The sequence below is a fragment of the Nicotiana tomentosiformis genome, chromosome 10 (genome assembly GCF_000390325.3).
Source record: "Nicotiana tomentosiformis chromosome 10, ASM39032v3, whole genome shotgun sequence".
NCBI lineage: Eukaryota > Viridiplantae > Streptophyta > Magnoliopsida > Solanales > Solanaceae > Nicotiana > Nicotiana tomentosiformis.
Window position 1 is genome coordinate 74,353,785 of NC_090821.1, and position 13,082 is coordinate 74,366,866.

Below are 13,082 nucleotides of genomic sequence, written 5' to 3' on the forward strand. Positions count from 1 at the left end.
TCCAAATTGCGAATTGAAGTGTTGTGAGAGGCTAGTTGAGCATCAGAGTCGGCATTATTCTCCATCATTTGTTTGAACATGTTCTCAATTCGTCCCATCTCATTGTTGGAAGATCTTGGACCATGGGAAGGATAAGGAGGTGGGTTGCTCGGTTATTGATACATCGGGGGCCTTTGAAATCCCGACCTCCGATTTCCTTGGTTATTGTTCTATCTCCCTTGGTTGTTGCCTCCCCAATATCATTGACTATTGACACTCCAATTGCCTTGGTTATTTTGACCATTCCAATTTACTTGATTACCATGAGGTCGCCATTGTTGTTGATTCGGGCCTTGAGAGTTGTTTCTTTGCCCTTGGAAGTTTTTCACATATTTTACTTCCTCTTCTTGTTCATTGTAAGATTCATCTTGATCAAACCCATTATCTTCTTGCACATAATGTTCCGCACGATTTTGCACTTGAGGACCCTTTGCCTTCTCTTGTTTACCATCATATTAACTCCCTCCATTGCATTGACTTGCTTAGGACTTTGAACTTGTTGAAGTTAAGCCTTGGCTAATTGATTCATTGTGGTGGTCAACTCAGAAATTGCTTGCCCACGATCATGCAATTATTTACGTAGGTGAATCACGTTTGAATCACCTTGAGGAACATTTTCTCTACTTTTCCACGCCGATGAAGTATCCGCCATTTCATCTAAGATCTCACAATCTTCCACATATGGCGTTGTCATGAAATTTCCACTGGCAAGTTGGTTGATCAAGCATTGATTGGTAGTATTGATCCCCTATAGAAAATTTGTTGAATCATAGCCTCCGTCATGTCATTGTTTGGGCACTCTTTCACCATAGTTCGGTACCTCTCCCATATCTCATGCAAAGGCTCATAGGGTTTTTGTTTGAATGCTAGAATCTTATCTCTAAGAGTAGTTATATGCCCGAGAGAAAAGAACTTGGAAATACATTTCTCTGCCAATTCATCCCATGTATGGATGGAATGGTTTGGCAACCTCTCTAACCAATTCAAGGCTTTCCCTCGTAGAGAGAAAGGAAATAGCCTCAACCCTAAAGCATCCTCGGAGACGTTTGTTTGTTTACTCCCACAGCAAGTGTCCACAAATCCTTTCAAGTGTTTGTACGCATTTTGATTCGAAGCCCTGGTAAAGAATCCACGTTGCTCTAGCAATGTGAGCATAACATTTGTGATTTGAAAGTTTCCCTCCCTAATGCGGGGCGGGATTATGGTACTTGCATACCCTTCATTCGGCAACACCTAGTGTGAAGCCACTCTTGGTGGAGGTGGGGGTTGAACGGGAATGTTGTCTTGAGGCGGTCGTCCTCGTCTATTTGCTTTAGGTTCAAGAGAAACCTCTTCAACTTGGTCATCGACCACGTCCACATCCCCCAAATGCATGTTTCCGAGAGGATCATTGTTGTTGAGAGCCATTGTTTCACCTACAATTGTTTCACCAAAATGATTAGTAACACGGAAGGAAAAGAAGACAATTCACACACAAAATCAAATATATAGCTAAATTCGTTTTTATGCTCCTCGACACCGGCGCCAAAAATTGATCTCCTACAAGTCACGCCTCTATTCGGGGTTGTGAAACGGTCGATTACAATAATAATACCCAACAAGGAGTCGGGATCGAATCCACAGGGAGTTGGGATGGGATTAGTGGTATATATTTGGATAAAGCACGTGAAGTATCTTGGTTGCACTTCTACAAATATGGTTTTGTTTTTACTTCTAAGATTACGTTAAGGATTACAATTCTAAAGATATAAAACTAGAGAATATTACTTTTGGGTGGTTTTCAAATATATAAAAAGTTCAAGGGGTATGACCTTCACCTAGGTATTTGCCTAACGGGTTGTAAACTTTAAAGCTTATTTTGTTGGTCGGGGTGTATTATAGCAATCAATACTCAAATACCCACTCAATACCTCTCGATAAGAGAGTAATTTTGCCAGATTTGGATTTCTCAAGTCCAAATAGATATTGAACAAAACAGTTGATAAAATACTCAAGTCGAGTTTTACTATATCTATGTTCAACCCTTTAATTGGGACTAACAATCTCTTGATTTTATCCCAAATTCTTGTTAGCCAAGTTTTCCTAGACTAAGTCTCTCTTTCTTAAGTAGAGACCAAGTCAAATACGCATAAACTAATGTTTGCAACCATTAATTCTATACTTAAAGGCAAGAACAAGGCTAAATAATAAACACGCCATAAATCAAACACCCATTAGGTTCACACACTAGGGTTGGGTCATAACCCTAACTAAAAATCTAGCTACTCATAATGGGTATAGAGAAAAATAGAGAAGAAAAGATGATAAAACTCATATTGCAAGATTAAAAGATAAAAATCCAATGTTAAATCACCAAAATAAGCTAAAATTGCCTAAAGAAGCAAGTAAAAACGGCTACAGGATTTTCAATATTTCAAAACTTGACCTAATTTCATAAAAGTAGTCTATTTATACAAAGCTGAAATTTTTGGACAAAATTACCCTTTCGAAGGTTCTGCGGCCGCACAATTATATGTGTGGTCCGCACTTCTCTTCAGATCTTGACAGGAGTTGACTCTGCGGATGCACAATTTTGGATTGCAACCGCATCTCTCATGTTTTGCGGTCCGCACAATTCTGGGTGCGTCCGCACTAGGCTCTTCTGCGGACCGCACATTTCCTGAGTGCGGTCGCATAGTTGTTTCTGCGGCTGCACAATTATTGTGCGGTCCGCATTTCTTCTTGAGCTTGAAATGAAACTCTTTGAACTTTGGCTCTTACGTAGCTTCTACGACCGCACAATAATTATGTGGTCCGCATTTTGCACTAGGGCTCTGTTGATTTTCCTTCATATTTAGCGGCCGTAGATAAAAATCTGCGGTCCGCACTTGAACTTCTGTGCCTGATTTTTGTCCTTGTTCAGATCACTCCTCCTTGAGTTGGATTTCATCGTAGTGGCTCATTTTCCAATACTCCTGCAGGTAAGCATATTTTATCAGTTTTCGGGAACACAATTAGATACTTTTGGACTAAAACGAAAGCTAAAAGGCGCTAATAAGTATTCAAAATTCTCACTTATCATATAACAGAAAAAATAAGAGTAGGAATGAAGCTATTCGGGATAAAGTGGGATTGGCCTTCATGGAGGACAAGATGCAGGAGTCTAGGCTGAGATGGTTCGGGCATGTAAAGAGGAGAAGCATTGATGCTCCTGTCAAGAGATGTGAGAGGCTGGCCATGACGGGTTTGAGAAGAGGTCGAGGTAGACCAAAGAAGTATTGGGGAGAGGTGATTAGACATGATATGGCGCGGCTTCATCTTACTGAGAACATGACCCTTGATAGGAAGGTATGGAGGTCGAGGATTATGGTAGAATGTTAGTAGGTAGTAGTTATAAGTTTCTCCTTTTCTTACCAGTTACTTTAGTAGCACTCACGTTCCTGCATATTCTTAAGTAGATCGTTACTTCGTCATGTGATTTAGTTTGCTTCTGTTATCGTATTTCCTGTTGCCCCCCCCCCCCATTTTTTTCTTTCCCTTTTCTCTTTCTCCTCCTTCTTCCCCTTCTTCTTCTCATTCTTTCTAAGCTGATGGTCTATTGGAAACAGTCTTTCTACCTTTACTAGATAAGGTATGCGTACACACTACCCTTTCCTGACCTCACTTGTGAGAATATACCGATTTTTTGTTGTTGTTGTTGTTGTAATCTAAAACGTGATGAAGCTCTCTTTTGCAAGATTTGACATCTTTAAATAGTGCAAATCTTAAAGACGCACGACAAGATTTATGCTAAAAATTAAAATCAACGTGACCAAAGAATAATCTATATCCACATGGAACATTTATAAGTAGTGAATCTATTATACTAACATTGCACCCAAGATTTTGCCTCTTTTCTCTATTCTATTCTCTTTCTTATTGAACTGATTAATGTGTCTATATTTGAAGTAGTATCTTCAGATTTACAGATAGTCACAAGGATATTAAGTAATCAAATGGGAAGATTGCAGGTTCTCTATAAGATCAGATCATCCTCTGTTAAACAAAGAAATATGGTCTAATTAAGTGGCTGGATTCCAAATCTCCTTTTTCAATTGTTTCGCATAGCTCTAAATCGAGTATTTCAGTCGCCCTATCAAATCAAAGAAGTCACTTGTCAAACGGGTCACCTTATTGAAACTGTTACCCTTGTGTTTACAATATATTATATCTTCTCGGTCTACTTTAACTGATTTTTTATTATTTTTTTATAGTCCATAATATTTGATTTTTTCAAATATTAAGAAGGAATTAAATTCTTTTTTTTAAGTTGTTCTTGAAGTAAAAAGTCTCGAAGTATCTGTTATATTTTCAATAAATAAATTAAAAAGATAGCAAGGTTAATATAATCAATTTTATTATTAATTAATATTAAAAAATAATTTTTTTAATATGCGTGAAAATAACCGAAAAGGACCGAATGAATTATTATTAAAGTGGACCGGATGAAGTTCAGTAAGGACAACTATCCCATTGTCAATTATGGTATAGAAAAGCCATATTATTTACTTAAAGGTTCTGAAACTTCTGGCAAAACAATTATGGAAACTTACACCAGAAAATCTTCAAAGTGGTCAATGTCCCTATACAAACTCCAAACAATATCTTTTGGGGAACACACAATTTCTTGTAATAAAATTTGGTATGTAGTGATGGTGAGTTCATCTGAATTTAATAATTTTTGTCTATACTTTAAATATATATTAAGAAATTCATTAAATATGTATAGATATTCATTAACTTAAGATCATTGTAGAAACACATAAACTTCAAATTCTAAATCCGGATTGGTGACATAATTGAAAGATTAGGTTCACAAAGCAATCAAATGTCTATAGATTTCTCTATTCTTCTGTCACAAATGCCTTGGTTTTTTATGATTGGTCATCACTTACCTTAAATAGGTAACCTATGATATTAGCATATAGCAATATGAAAATGGGAATGTGATGGTCCTAATGAATAAATAATGTAGGACCAATATCTATGAAAATTCATGAGTTAAGCCAGCTCCATCTTACTTAGATTTCCGAAATCCAATCTAATTTTATTCGATTCACCAATAAATATATATATATATATATATATATATATATATATATATATATATATATATATATATATATATATATATATATACGAGACAAATTAATTCTGATAAATTTTGATAAATTTTAAAATTTATAAAATCATTTACTCCAAAGTTGTTTTTGATGATTGTGTTTAACCCAACTCTTGCATATGGTGTGAAGAATTTTAAGTTTTATGCGTTGATAGTGTAAAAAATATTTATATAATCAGGTCATTTATAAGAAAATTACATGTTAAACTATATTGTTAGTGTAAAACAGGGCTACAAATATTTTGAAGTAAAATTCATCGATGACAAACTCAAGTCAGGGGTAATATTTAATTTCATATTGACCAACAATAATATACTTAAGTAATCTCAACTATTCAAAACTTTTGATCCGTCGATCGCAAGTGTTATAAACATCTTTCTTAGATTGCCTAAATCCAATCTAATTTTATTTGATTCGCCCATATATATTTTTAGAACACGAAATATCGACTTATACGAGAAAAGACAAACTTGTGATAACTTTAGATTGCCCTCAGTGGCAGTCGACATGTTACTCTTTTGCCAAGCTGGTTTTCAAGTATTTCAAAATATAGAAAAACAATCCATTATAGAAGCAAGTTGGGGAAAAAAAAAGTACTTCAGATTACGATAATTACAATGAATTAATGGAGTCAGTGTTAATAAAATGGTTTGGTATCATGAAATATGCCAAGGCAAAAGTCCAGAGCTAGCCTATTAGGTGTGGGTCTTGTCGAGTCCAGTCATTTTTGCTTAAACACTATATTTTCTAATAGGAAATTTATTAAATATATATAAATATTTAATTAAAACTCAATAACTAAGACGATCTAAGTGTTCCGTGCAAATTCAAAATTCATAAACTTCAAATCTTGATTTCGTGTATGAGCAAAACAAGAGTGATGGTTTGCCAAGTTCGGAGACTAAATGTAATAGTAAACTTTGGTCTTAATCCTAAGATATAATAGATTAGCCAAGCAAGCGTATCTTGAAGGCGCGATAAAAGTCTCAAGATCATGTGAGGCTAGCGGTGTTTTAGCGGTGTTTTAAAAGGCTTTTTTGGAAAGTCGGGACTCGTCCCTGGGCAGAGCACTTACAAACGCCGTTAGGCTTACGCGTGGAGCTCAACTTTACGATGCTTACGCCCTAAGCGGCTCGCTCAATATATACTACGCAAACCTATGTGAAATTTCCTAATTAGCAACTGATCCCAAGATTCTAGCAACTATTCCATGAATCAAGAGGTTGTTACTTATGATATATAATCCATAGACGGTTTTTAACAAGCATTTATATTGCTAATGCCCTTTCTTAAATTGCTGAATATGAGTATCTACAAGTATATTATAACCATTTTACATAGATAACCTAAATCTAATTTGATTCCATTCGACCATATCATAGTATATTTTTAAGAGATATAGTCTTGATGACTTATACGAGAAGAGACAAACTTGTCATAGCTCTTGATTACCCTCGTTGGCAGTCGAACATGTTCACTCTTGCCAAGCTGGTTGTCAAGTACATCAAATTTAGGAAATCATCATTAATGAAGAAGCAAGTTGTTACACCTTAGGCGAATCTCACATCAACAAAATACGAGAAAGATGATGAGAATATATAAGTAAATAAGTCTTAGACCCCAATGACACGTTTTAAAGTCGTGCGAGTCTAGACTCAAAGCGGACAATATCACTAGTAGGCAGAATTGTTACACATGGTAGTTACTCCGCATGCAATCTTGAATGATTATGGGGCAAAACTCAGCGAAGATGTTGAGTCCCTAAGAGTTGAGGATGCATGTGACACCCTAGGCGAATCTCGATCACATCGACAAAACACGGAAGAAATACTGAGTATATAAGTAAATAACTCTTAGATCCTAATGACGCATTTTAAATCTCAAAGCGGATAATATCAATAGTGGGTAAGTCTATTCGCAAGTTAAAGAAAATACTTCAGATTATGATAATCACAATGCAGAATTAATTAGTGGAGCTAGTGTTAATAAAATAGTTTAAGATTATCAAAACATGTCAAGGCAAACAAGAGTGGTATGCATGTAACCTCTAGTTAAGGAAATCATAATATTCAGTCCCTAAATATATTCGCTACAGTAGTAAAGAACAAACCAACTATATGAAATTTAGACTAAAATAGCAGCGCATGCCCCAGCCAACCTGCTATATATATTTTTATAAATATTTTCTTTTACTTCTTTCATCCGATAATTTATTTGTTACTTTCCGTTTATTAAATATGAAATTGATTCCAAGTCAAATTTGGATATTCTGAAACTACTATACAAGAAAAGTATTCACTTTAAATGCAGGATTTTAAATGAGTATGAAGGAAGAATTTTGAAATTTATAGTCTTTAAATATATCATGATAGTTCTACGGCTATAAAAGTATATCATTGAAATTAAAAATAAAAATTTGAAGTTAAATTATTTTTATATATAAAAGTATATATCATTTTTTTAAAACAGATTAAAGAAGAAAATGATGTCTCATAACACACGGTGCGAAGAGTATAAAATAGGTAGTCAATTTTCACTTAATTTGTCCCTCAAAATGCAACAAGTAAAATTTTTTTAGTGTTAAGTAATATCATAGTGAAGAAATAAAATAGGACGTATAAGGGGGTGACCAGAGCGAAATTAAGGTTTCTAGAATACGGGTGACTATTAAAAAATGAGAAAAAATAAAGTATTTAGCGGGAATTGATTACTCGTTTTTAGATAAATAACTTAACATTCAGCCAAATATAACATTTAATATTTTTGGGACATAAAATTTAACAAATAATATTAAATCAATTTTATAAAATATATACATAAAATATCTAATCCAGCAAAAAAACATAAATTCACGTGCATCATAATTTGCGCCTAAATCCGCCACTTGGATGATATGATGGTGGAAGAATGGGAGATCCTAGAAGAATAAAAAGAGTGAAAGACAAAAATATCGAGAAGAGAGTGAATGAGTACCTTGGAAGTCTTTTCTTGTTTACTCAACAATTGAAAATTGGAAATGCTAATATTATATCACCCAAACCAAAGAATAGAAAATGAAGAGCCTACTGGGCTAAGCAAAGAAGAAGAAATAGTGAAGTGGGTTTGAGTCAGTTCGCGTGCGGTTCCTTTTGCGCATGATCATTTATTGAACCAATGGAAGCCTCAAATGTGGTGGAGTCAAAATTTTCGCTAAGAAATTCAAAAAAAAAAAAAAAAAGAGACTTTGTCTATTGGGAATTGAGCCAACAACCTGATAAATATTTTGAACGACCTTACTATTAAGCTATGCTTTTAGATTATGTCAAGAAAATTCAAAATATAATATACAAAGGTACAAATAAAATTTTACCTTATATGTATAGTGTAATTTTCCGGCGAAGAAGGTTCGTGTGAACCCCCTTTCGCTCCCCCTAAATCCGTCCATGTTAAGTCATGTACTATTTTCTATTCGAATTTAACTTTATATATCTCCGTTTAACAAATATAGTTAACATAGAAATTTACTTAATTACTGTATAAATGACGTGATTATGTCATATTTATATCTTGTTAGTGCATAATTAAACTCTTCATATTCTAGACTCGTGAAGTGTTTCCCCCCATAACAAAGTGCTATTGTTTTTACTATCATGACTGTGTTTATAAGCACAATGATCAGAGGTATGTTTGTTGCGCATGCTCAGCATTTTAATATTCTTGCAACTGGTAATGTTCCTTTCCCCAAGATAAATGAATAAAATTAAAAATATCCACATTGTTCTTATTCTGTGACGCATTTTGACTGTATGCTTTATAACTCACGTAACTACATTTATATAAATACTACTCTTCTGTCTTATATTATTTATATTATGTATTATGTTTCGATTTTACACACCCCTTACGAAATATTAACTGTGAGCGATTTGAATTGAAAATTTTGAAAAATAGTTTTTTAGAGTTTTTCAAATTCCGAATTTTTTTAAAATTCAACTTCAAGTGAAATTTGATATTTTTCCCAAACACTAATTTTGAAAAAAATATCAAAAATAGTGAAAAAAAATGATGGCAAAACGGGCCCTAACAATGTTATAAATCTGTATTGTTGTACTAAATAATTAAACCATTAAACTTTCTGAAATATATAAACAAAACAGAAAGTTAGTAATACTTGTTTAACGAAATAAATTCTGGAAAAACAGTATAGGAATAAATCAAGCCCACTGAATACACAGTGTGTCCTTAAGGAAATTATTTCCCTCAAGTACCCGAGGTGCTGGAATATATCCTCTCAGGATAGAACGATTTAACTCACCGGAGTGTTGGTACCAAAACGTCGGTGAACAGCGAGCCACTCGAAAGTTGTGAAATACACTATAATTTTTGTGCAGAAGAAGAAGAAGATCAGAAAATTTGGTAAGGAAAGATTCTGGGATTCAAAGTATATTTATAGAGTTGTTGGCATTGTTTCTGAAAAGGTTTGCAACCTTTCAGAAACAACCATGGCTGTTGGAACAGGTTGTTTGAAATATTGCAGGAAAACAGATTTAAAATAATCCGGGGAAGAAAACGGGTCTGAACGGACCGGGTCGCGGGTCATGGGTTATTGCGGATTGAATTTTTCGCTAATTAATTAATTAATTAATTAATTAAATAATTAAAAGGAATTTTATCCAAAAAGATTAATCAATCAATCGATCTTTGACCAAATCCGAATCCGAAGTCGAAGCCGAAGCCGAGCCGAGCGAGCGACGGCGACGACGGCACGAGGCTTGTCTTCTTTTTAACTCTTTAAGAGCTAGAAGAAGAGCAGTTATATATATACCCATCAAAAGCCTTTTCTTGCTCCAATATGGGACAATGTCCCTTTGCCAAGGAGGGAAACTCAAATATTTTATTTTTCCTCCATTTCTCATTCACCCTCTTTAAGCTACACAAACTTAAAATCTCAACAATCCCCCACATGAATGGGGAATGGCTATAAAATAAAGGAATGCACGGACACGTGTGTGTTTTACATGTAAGAATTAATTGCATCTAGATAAGTAGGTTTCCCTTTGAACTTTCCATAGTGAACTTATATCGGATATACTCGGTCAATCGGTAGATTTGATATCTTTGAACTGTCGAGTTTTGTTGTATACCTAGACAACATAAGTCACACAATCAATCCTTAACCATTTATGGTTCTCACGGTTGTGTTCATTTCAGCCATGAACACTGCTTGGTTTCATGAGTGCTTAGAGAATGGGCCTTTACTTTCATTCCCCTTGAAGCGACTTACATTTCACACTCACATAGGTGATTTCTAAACGTGTAATCCTATAGACACACTATCTGGTCATATCCTGCCAGACTTAGCAAATCATTAAAAACCTTTAAGCTTTGTTGACTCATCAAAAAGTCTTAATGCTTTACCTCGATTTCTGAACATTGTCTTCGTCACGAGAATGGGTTGAGTTATTTGACAATGTTGAACCGTCATTCATAACTTTGTTTGATATCTTTGAACCTAGCGCGTGGGATCTCCAGTCTTCTAGGTAGAGTTACCGCCATGATGACTTGTCCTAGACCTTAACCTCATTCCCTTTGATGATCTTTCAACTGCCTCTCTAGATAGGATTTTTGTAAGTGAATCTGACACGTTATCTCTTGACTTTACGTAGTCAATTGTGATAACATCACTAGAGAGTAGTTGTCTAACGGTATTGTGTCTCCATCGTATACAAGATTTTACGTTATACATAACGCTCCTTGCCCTGCCTATTGCCACTTGACTATCACAATGTATACAAATAAGTGCCAGAGGTTTGGGCCAAAATGAAATATCTTCAAAGAAATTTCGGAGCCATCCAGCTTCTTCACCGGCCTTATCTAAAGCTATGAATTCAGATTCCATTATAGAATGGGCGATGCATGTTTGTTTGGATGATTTCCAAGACACTGCTCTACCCCCAATTGTAAAAACATATCCACTTGTGGATTTAACTTCAGATCATCCAGTGATCCAATTTGCATCACTATATCCCTCGATCACGGAGGGATATCTGTTATAATGTAAAGCGTAATTTTGGGTATGTTTGAGATACCCCAAAACTCGTTTCATTGCCATCCAATGTATGTGATTGGGATTACTTGTAAACAGACTCAGTTTACTAATAGCACATGCTATATCTGGTCGCGTATAATTTATGATATACATCAAACTTTCCAATACTCTTGCATAGTCCAGTTGTGAGTCACTTTCACCTTCATTCTTTTGAAGTGTATAACTCACGCCAATTGGAGTCTTGGCAATTTTTAAATCCAAATACTTGAACTTGTCAAGTACCTTTTCAATGTAGTGAGACTTTGATAATGTTAGACCTTGTGGAGTCTTGTGAATTCTGATTCCTAAGATCACATCAGCAACTCCTAAGTCTTTCATATCGAATTTGCTAGCCAATATGCGCTTAGTAGCATTTATATCTGCCATGTTTTTGCTCATTATCAACATGTCATCAACATATAAACAAAAAATGACTTCATGACCTGGAGTGTTTTTAATGTAAACACATTAGTCGCACTCGTTGATTTTAAACCCACTTGCCAACATTGTTTGGTCAAATTTGACATGCCATTATTTGGGTGCTTGTTTAAGTCCATAAAGCGACTTAACAAGTTTGCACACTTTTTTTTCTTTACCAGGAACCACAAAACCCTCAAGTTATTCCATGTAAATCTCTTCCTCTAATTCTCCATTTAAGAAAGTTGTTTTAACATCCATTTGATGGATTTCAAGATCATACACGGCCGCTAGTGCCACTAACACCCTAATAGATGTTATCCTCGTTACTGGCGAGTAAATGTCAAAGTAATCAAGACCTTTCTTTTGTCTATAACCTTTGACAACAAGTCTTGCCTTATATTTGTCAATAGTGCCATCGGCTTTCACTTTCCGTGATTTGGCATTTATGGTTGGTGAGTGGGTCTTGCTTCTGGTATCGCCTATGAAGGGTGTTATGAGGTTCGAGAAGAAGGGCAAGCTGAGCCCGAGGTTCATTGGTCATTTTGAGATATTGCGGCGAGTTGGGGAGGTTGCTTATGAGCTTGCCTTGCCTCCTAGCCTAGCAGGAGTTCACCCGGTATTTCACGTGTCTATGCTTCGGAAGTATCACGGTGATCTGACTCATGTATTGGATTTCAGCTCAGTCCAGTTGGACAAAGATCTATCTTATGTTGAGGAGCCAGTAGCCATTTTGGAGAGGCAGATCAGAAAGCTCAGTTCAAAGAAAATTGCTTCAATAAAGGTCTAGTGGAGGGGTCAGCCGGTCGAGGAGGCGACTTGGGAGACCGAGTAGGATATACGCAGCCAGTACCCTAATATTTTCACAGTTTTAGGTATGTCTTTATACTCGTTCGAGGACGAACGATTGTTTTAAGAGGGGGAGGATGTAACGACCAAGCTGGTCATTTTGAGAGTAATAGCCCTGATCCCCTATTAATTGCTTTCCCCAAATCTTTTTCTGCTATTGTGACTTGCCGGAATGATCGGTTTTGAGTTTCTGAGTGTTTTTGGACACTAAGTCCGTAAATGAGAGCTTAAGCCTTAGGATTTGGACCATAGTCAGAACTGTATGAAGACGACTCCAGAATGGAATTCTGTCGGTTCTGTTATCTCCGTTAGGTGATTTTGGATTTAGGAGCGAGTCCGGATTGTATTTTGGAGATTCGTAGCTTATTTAGGCTTGAAATGGCGAAAGTCAAATTTTTTGAGTTTTGGGCCGGTAATGGAATTTTTGATATCGGGGTTGTTTTTCGATTTCGGAAGTTGGAGTAGGTCCGTAATATTGATTATGACTTGTACGCACAATTTGAGGTCAATTAGACGTAATTTGATAGGTTTCGGCATCGGTTGTAGAATTTTGAAGTTTCAAGTTTGAA